This window comes from Triticum dicoccoides, chromosome 6B (genome assembly GCF_002162155.2).
Source record: "Triticum dicoccoides isolate Atlit2015 ecotype Zavitan chromosome 6B, WEW_v2.0, whole genome shotgun sequence".
Classification (NCBI taxonomy): Eukaryota; Viridiplantae; Streptophyta; class Magnoliopsida; order Poales; family Poaceae; genus Triticum; species Triticum dicoccoides.
The window spans coordinates 714045253-714053442 of record NC_041391.1 but is presented as its reverse complement, the minus strand read 5'-3'; positions in this window follow the sequence as shown (position 1 = coordinate 714053442).

The following is an 8190-nucleotide window of genomic DNA, read 5'->3' as shown; positions in this document are numbered from 1 at the left end:
ATACACCAGCTTCTGCCAATGGGGATATCTCTGTTTGGACTCGATAAGTACCTCACTTATATAATAAACCAGCCGTTGAAGCAGATAATCCTTACCAGCCTCCTTGCGCTCCACCACAATAGCCATGCTGACAGCTCGGGCGTTAGCAGCCACATATAACAGCAATGGTTCCTTATCAATGGGGGCAGCAAGGACGGGCGGTTCGTCCAACTGCTTCTTCAAATCCACAAACGCTGCATCAGCAGCACTACTCCAGACAAAGTTGTCTGTTTTCTTCATCATCTGATAAAGCGGGATCGCCTTCTTCCCCAACCGGCTGATAACCGGCTCAGTGCTGCAATCCGACCCACCAGTCTTTGGACGTCATTGACACACGCCGGTTTAGCCAGGGATGTGATAGCCTTGATCTTCTCTGCATTAGCCTCAATGCCCCTGTTAGACACCAGAAAACCCAAGAGTTTGCCAGCTGGCACACCAAAAACACATTTGGCCGGATTAAGCATCATCTTATAAACCCTCAGATTATCAAAAGTTTCCTGCAAGTCAGCTATGAGTGTCTCTGCTTTCCTGGATTTCACCACGATATCATCCACATATGCATGAACATTGCGCCCAATCTGATTATGGAGGCAATTCTGCACACACCGTTGATAAGTCGCCTGAGCACTCTTGAGCCCAAAAGGCATAGAAACATAGCAGAAGGCTCCAAAAGGAGTTATAAAGGCCGTCTTCTCCTGGTCCTTAACTGCCATTTTGATCTGATGGTAACCCGAATAAGCATCCAGAAAACTCAAACGCTCACAACCCGCCATAGCATCAATAATTTGATCAATACAAGGGAGGGCAAAAGGATCAGCTGGGCAAGCTTTGTTCAAATCCGTGTAGTCCACACACATACGCCAAGTGCCGTTCTTCTTAAGTACCAACACCAGGTTAGCCAACCACTCAGGGTGAAAAACCTCCACAATAAACCCTACTGCCAATAGCCGGGCTACCTCCTCTCCAATGGCCTTGCATCACTCTTCATTAAAGCGGCGAAGAAATTGCTTGACCGGTTCAAAGTTGGGATCAATATTAAGGGTGTGCTCAGCGAGTTCCCTCGGTACACCTGGCATGTCAGAAGGTTTCCATGCAAAGATGTCTCGGTTCTCACGGATGAACTCGATGAGCATGCTTTCCTATTTCGGATCCAAGTTAACGCTGATGCTGAACTGCTTGGCTGAATTGCCAGGAACAAAATCAACCAACTTAGTCTCATCAGCCGATTTAAACTTCAAAGCCGGATCATGCTCTATAGTGGGCTTCTTCAGAGAAGTCATATCTGCCGGATCAACATTGTCCTTATAGAACTTCAACTCCTCCGTTGCACAAACCGACTCAGCATAAGCACTTGGGAATGTTGCAGAAAATAAAAAATTTCCTACTCTTCATCAAGATCAATCTATGGAGTCATCTAGCAACGAGAGAGAGGAGTGCATCTACATACCCTTGTAGATCGCGCGGAAGCGTTCAAGAGAACGGGGTTGAGGGAGTCGTACTCGTGGTCATCCAAATCACCGATGATCCTAGTGCCGAACGGACGGCACCTCCGCGTTCAACACACGTACGGTTGGGGAAGACGTCTCCTCCTTCTTGATCCAGCAAGGGGGAGGGAGAGGTTGATGGAGATCCAGCAGCACGACGGCGTGGTGGTGGAAGCAGCGGTGATCTCGGCAGGGCTTCGCCAAGCTTCAGCGAGAGGGAGAGGTGGTGCATGGGGAGAGGGAGGCGCCAGGGACATGGGTGCGGCTGCCCTCCCTCCCCCCTCTTTATATAGGGCCCCTAGGGGGGCACCGGCCCTAGGAGATCCAATCTCCAAGGGGGGGCGACGACCAAGGGGGTGGCTTGCCCCCCAAGCCATGTGGGGCACCCCCCCCACCCCTAGGGTTTCCAACCCTAGGCGCAGGGGGGCCCACCAGCCCACCAGGGGCTGGTTCCCCTCCCACTTCAGCCCATGGGGCCCTCCGGGATAGGTGGCCCCACCCGGTGGACCCCCGGGACCCTTCCGGTGGTCCCGGTACAATACCGGTGACCCCTGAAACTTTCCCGATAGCCGAAACTGGACTTCCTATATATAATTCTTCACCTCCGGACCATTCTGGAACTCCTCTTGATGTCCGGGATCTCATCCGGGACTCCGAACAACTTTCGGGTTACCGCATACTTATATCTCTACAACCCTAGCGTCACCGAACCTTAAGCGTGTAGACCCTACGGGTTCGGGAGACATGCAGACATGACCGAGACGCCTCTCCGGCCAATAACCAACAGCAGGATCTGGATACCCGTGTTGGCTCCCACATGTTCCTCGATGATCTCATCGGATGAACCACGATGTCGAGGATCCAATCAATCCCGTATTCAATTCCCTTTTTCAACCGGTACGTTACTTGCCCGAGATTCGATCGTCGGTATCCCAATACCTTGTTTAATCTCGTTACCGGCAAGTCACTTTACTCGTACCGTAATGCATGATCCCGTGACCAGACACTTGGTCAGATTGAGCTCATTATTATGATGCATTACCGAGTGGGCCTAGAGATACCTCTCCGTCATACGGAGTGACAAATCCCAGTCTCGATTCGTGCCAACCCAACAGACACTTTCGGAAATACCCGTAGTGCACCTTTATAGTCACCCAATTACGTTGTGACGTTTGGCACACCCAAAGCACTCCTACGGCATCCAGGAGTTGCACAATCTCATGTGAAAGATCGAGGATGTTGCCTAGAGGGGGGGGTGAATAGGCATTTTAAAATAATAATGGTTTAGGCTTGAACAAATGCGGAATAAACCTAGCGGTTAATTTGTCAAGCACAAAACCTAAAACAACTAGGCTCACCTATGTGCACCAACAACTTATGCTAAGAAATAAAAGCAACTATGTGATAGCAAGATATATGACAAAGAACAATATGGCTATCACAAAGTAAAGTGCATAAGTAAAGGGCTCGGGTAAGAGATAATCGAGACACGCGGAGATGACGATGTATCCCGAAGTTCACACCCTTGCGGATGCTAATCTCCGTTTGGAGCGGTGTGGAGGCACAATGCTCCCCAAGAAGCCACTAGGGCCACCGTAATCTCCTCACGCCCTCGCACAATGCAAGATGCCGAGATTCCACCAAGGGACCCTTGAGGGTGGTCACCAAACCCGTACAAATGGCAACCCTTGGGGGCGGTCACCGAACCCGTACAAATGGCAACCCTTGGGGGCGGTCACCGAACCCGTACACTTTGGCAACCCTTGGGTGCGGTCACCGGAACCCGTCAAACTGCTCGGGGCGATCTCCACAACCTAATTGGAGACCCCGACGCTTGCCCGGAGCTTTACACCATAATGATTGAGCTCTGAACACCACCAACTGACTAGGGCGCCCAAGCACCCAAGAGGAACAAGCTCAAGGGCACCAAGCACCCAAGAGTAATAAGCTTCTCAACTTGTAACTTCCACGTATCACCGTGGAGAACTCAAACCGATGCACAAATGCAATGGCAAGGGCACACAGAGTACCCAAGTCCTTCTCTCTCAAATCCCACCAAAGCAACTAATGCTAGGGAGGAAAGTAAGAGGAAGAACAAGAAGGAGAACACAAAGAACTCCAAGATCTAGATCCAAGGGGTTCCCCTCACATAGAGGAGAAAGTGATTGGTGGAAGTGTGGATCTAGATCTCCTCTCTCTTTTCCCTAAAAAACTAGCAAGAATCCATGGAGGGATTGAGAGTTAGCAAGCTCAAAGAAGGTCAACAATGGGGGCAAAAACGAGCTCTAGAGATGGGGAACTATTGGGGAAGAAGACCCCCTTAAATAGGTCCCCACGAATCTGCCCGTTATGTGCAGAAAACTGTAGGACCGGTACAACCGGTGCACGAACCGGTACAACCAGCCAAAGCAGAGGAAAAACCAACCTGGGAAAAGCTCTAAGCGGTACAACAGCCTGGGGAACCGTTAGTACCGGTTAAACCGGTTAAACCGGTCAACAACCACCCAAGAACCGCTCCAAAACATAAACTAGTCCGGTGGTAGAGCGGTACATGGCCGGTACAACCTCCGGACCAATTCTGGAGTGGTACAACCGCTCCAAACACCGGTTGTACCGGTCAACCGGTACAACCTCTCTACGGGGCGGTACAACCTCTCTATGTAAAACAGGCAATATCAAAACAACCACAACTTTCGCATACGAGCTCCGAATTAGATGAAACCAAGTTTGTTGGAAAGCTAGCAACAAGGGCTAACACAATCTTGATAGAAATGTCAATAAGAAGCAAATGAGAAAAGGCCCATAAGAAAATGGTGAGAACCCTTCCTAGGATAAGACCGGTAAAACCTCCAACACCGAAAACATCATAGAAGACGCATGCGAACTCCGTTTTCGATGAACTCAAGCTTGTCATCAAGATGACCATGAGCTCTAAGACTCACAAAGAGAACCAAACAAGAACAAGGAAACATGATGCAAGGATGCAATGGTTTGAGCTCTCTACTAACGATACGATCAAGCTACTAACTTGAGAGCCCCCCTTGATAGTACGGCAAACGATCCTATAACCCGGTCTCCCAACTACCACCACGAGACCGGTAAAATAGAAAATCTATCAAGGGCAAACCTTTGCCTTGCACATGGTCCACTTGAGCTAGATGAATACGATCTTGACTCCCTCAAGTGGGACCACCTTTCTTGATTGCGTTGGCTCGATGAAGACTAGATGATTGCTCCCCCATAGTCCACTATGGGTGAGCAACTCTTCGACACATCTTCACAAGTCCATTGACACCACAATGGATGGCAAGATTCAATTCAAACTTGATTTCTCCCCCATACTCCATTATGGGTGAGCCACTCTTCGTGTTGCTCCACTTGAACTTGCACACAGCAAACTTGATGACGATCACCACTTGATGTCATCCTCCATGGGTTGTATGGGATCTTCCTCTTGACGCAAGACCATGGAAACATACCTAACCCCACAAAGAACTCTCACGTAGACCATGGGTTAGTACACAAAGCGTAATGGACAATGCTTACCATACCATGGGAACACTTGGTCCCTCTCGGTACAACTTGTGCGCTTTGTGTGTTGATCAACTTGAATCACTCTTTGTACTTAGGCTAGATCAACCTTGAATCTTTCCAACTCTCTTCATTTGGATGATGTCTTGGAGGTAAACATGAATGATCACATAATCTTCTTCTTCAAGACATGCTTGCAATAAGCTCAACACTCACATGACCAATCTTTGGATAATTCCTTAATAGCACCTTGGTCAACTCATAAACTCCTTGAAACCAACACATGGACTTCAAGAAAAGCCTATGGACAAACCCTTCAAATATAACTCAAGGCAACCATTAGTTCATAGAGATTGTCATCAATTACCAAAACCAAACATGGGGGCATCGCTTGTTCTTTCAATCTCCCCCATTTTGGTAATTGATGACAATCACTTTCAAGAGAGTTTATATAAGGAATTATGCATCACCATGCAATACAACAACCAATAGTGCATGCAAATGAGATGCAAATGCTAAGGAACAAAACCAAAGCAAGAGGAGACAACTCTCTAAACTTCTCCACACAACTCTCTGAAACTTCTCCCCCATTGGCATCGATTGCCAAAATGGGCTAAAAGCTTAGAAGGCCAATATAAAATGTGTTCCTCCATAAATTGTGTATTTCTCAACAAGAGAGTGGAATGCAATACACATGTCCAACGGTAAATACTTGGAGGAAGACAAACTATATTGAGGCACAAAGATTGCAACAGAAAGATATGCCACAAAGACATAACAAAGAGAGACACAAGCAATCAGAAGATACCAATTGAAGCAAGCAATCAACGGATATCAATTGAACCAACTAGACCAATGATCCTACATGCCACAAGAATAAATACATTATGATAAGCACAAAGGAGTGTTCTAACCAAACTAGAGAAGCTCCCCATGATTTGTGCACACGTAAGAATTTTTGTATTTGAATACAAAGTGCACAAATAGGATCATAGGTCCCCCAAAATCAATAGAAACTCACATCCAGTGCAGGTGAGCATATAGGAAACAATGCCTAGCGCTTGCAACAAGCACATGGTTGAGCAACATGTAAAAGAGGCAACTTAAGAATAGGCTCAACCAAAATGATGTGTGTGAGTCATGGCGAAGCACTTGAGAAGGCTAAAATTAGGATCAGCATTAAGCATCAACATAGTCTTGAAAGAATGAGGCACACGGTGCAAGGCCTATCATTCCCACACACAACTGGCAAATGGGTTCACAAGCTTACTAATAAGCAAAAGAGAACCTATGCTTGTGACAACCCGTGGTGAAGATAGACGAGGGGAGGCTCATCAAGACGAGGGATACCAATTAAGATGGCAAAACCTCGTAAAGATAAGCCAGAGGAAAATAATCTTCACCACACAAGAGTGCAACAAGATGCAACGACAGAGGACACGCACTCAAGGCAAAAGCTTTCACGGAGCCACCAAAGAAATAACAAAAGAGAGACAAGGTGGACGTGGAAGAAAGGATATCATCTAGAGATGTAATTTCTCTCAAGTGTATAATGTTCTAGGTAGACGAAATCATGATGATATATATCTACAAAGAAGGATGTACACCCGAAATAGTTACAACAAGAAGGAATGAGATATCCAAAAGGAAGTCATACATATACCAATAAGATATTTGCTTGAAAGCATAGCACTTAGCTAGATATGGTCTTATTGTATATAAATGAAGTCCAAACACACATCCATCAAAGGCATCACAACTAGCAACAAGAGATCATCGTTGGGATGCTTTGAGAAAGGAAACAAGAATCACAAGATATGAAATGAATATCATGCCAAGATGCAACCTACACAAGGTTGAATGCAAGAGGAGAAAGCATGAATAGATACTTGTTACCGAGATATCATTGGAAGGATGTAGTAGATACCAATTGAAGGTAGATAGTAGTTCATTGATCATCCTTGCTTGACTCCAATATGCACATGGTGACAGCACCTTCCTTGTGAGTGAGCCGAGCATCCAATGCATCTCCAAATGTTCCTAGAAGAACAACACAAACTAAACGGTACCCAAACTCATCGGGACCAGATAGTTAGAAAAACCAATACATAGGACAAACTCCACATAAATATGTGCATATAGATATGAAAATGAATTTCATGCACATCTCATCCAAATTGAGACTAGGTGGAGTTTCCCCTATATATTGAGTCAACGAAAGAAAGCATGCCAAATATAATACATGAAGTAATTATGCATGCTCAAAACTTTCAAGAACCGATACAAAAAGACAAAGAAATGCCAAGTGAAAAGGATACCAAATGGAGAAATCATCACTTGGAAGATATCATTAAAGATACATCAAGGAATGAGATGTCCATTGATACACACTAAACTAAAGATGCCAAACTCCCAAAGAGAGGATGGTTCCAAACAAACCAAGCTCTCAACAAAGTTTCATGATGGCACAAAGTACCAAAAAGAAATGGCTTGCCTTCCACCAAAACACACTTGATAAGGATCACAAGAAGAGTGTTCTAAAGAAAATAGGATAGCTCCCCCACGAGTTGTGTATTATATAGGATTTGCATTTGAATACAAAATGCACAGGGTGGGATCACCGTTTTCACTATATCTAGAAAACAATAGACAAGAACAAGAAATAAACAAGATCCACAAGTGGTATGGAAGACAATGGGAGTTGACACAAACCTTGGCAAGAGAAAAGGCAAGTAAAACAAAAGCCAATGTAAAGATGATCAATAAATTCTACCACACATAAATGACTACCAATTGTCAAAAGACAAGAAGTAGATGGAAAGAATTCCCGGTGGTAGATAGCAAGGATATCCAACATCATCTTCACAACAAACACAAGCAAATTGCAACTTGTAGAGCTAACATGCCACCTAGGAACAAGATAATCTACAATGTCAATTCTAGGTGACAATATCTCAAATGTACACATTTTCTAGGCTAGTAATATACACATAGCATATTACTCCCCCATAGTGTGATACCAATTAAAGATAGACAAGAGGAAATTAAAGGATCCAACAAGAGATAATTAATGGACAATTTAGAATTTGAATTTCTCATGAGAGATATACCACCTAGAGACTAGATAATCTTGAAA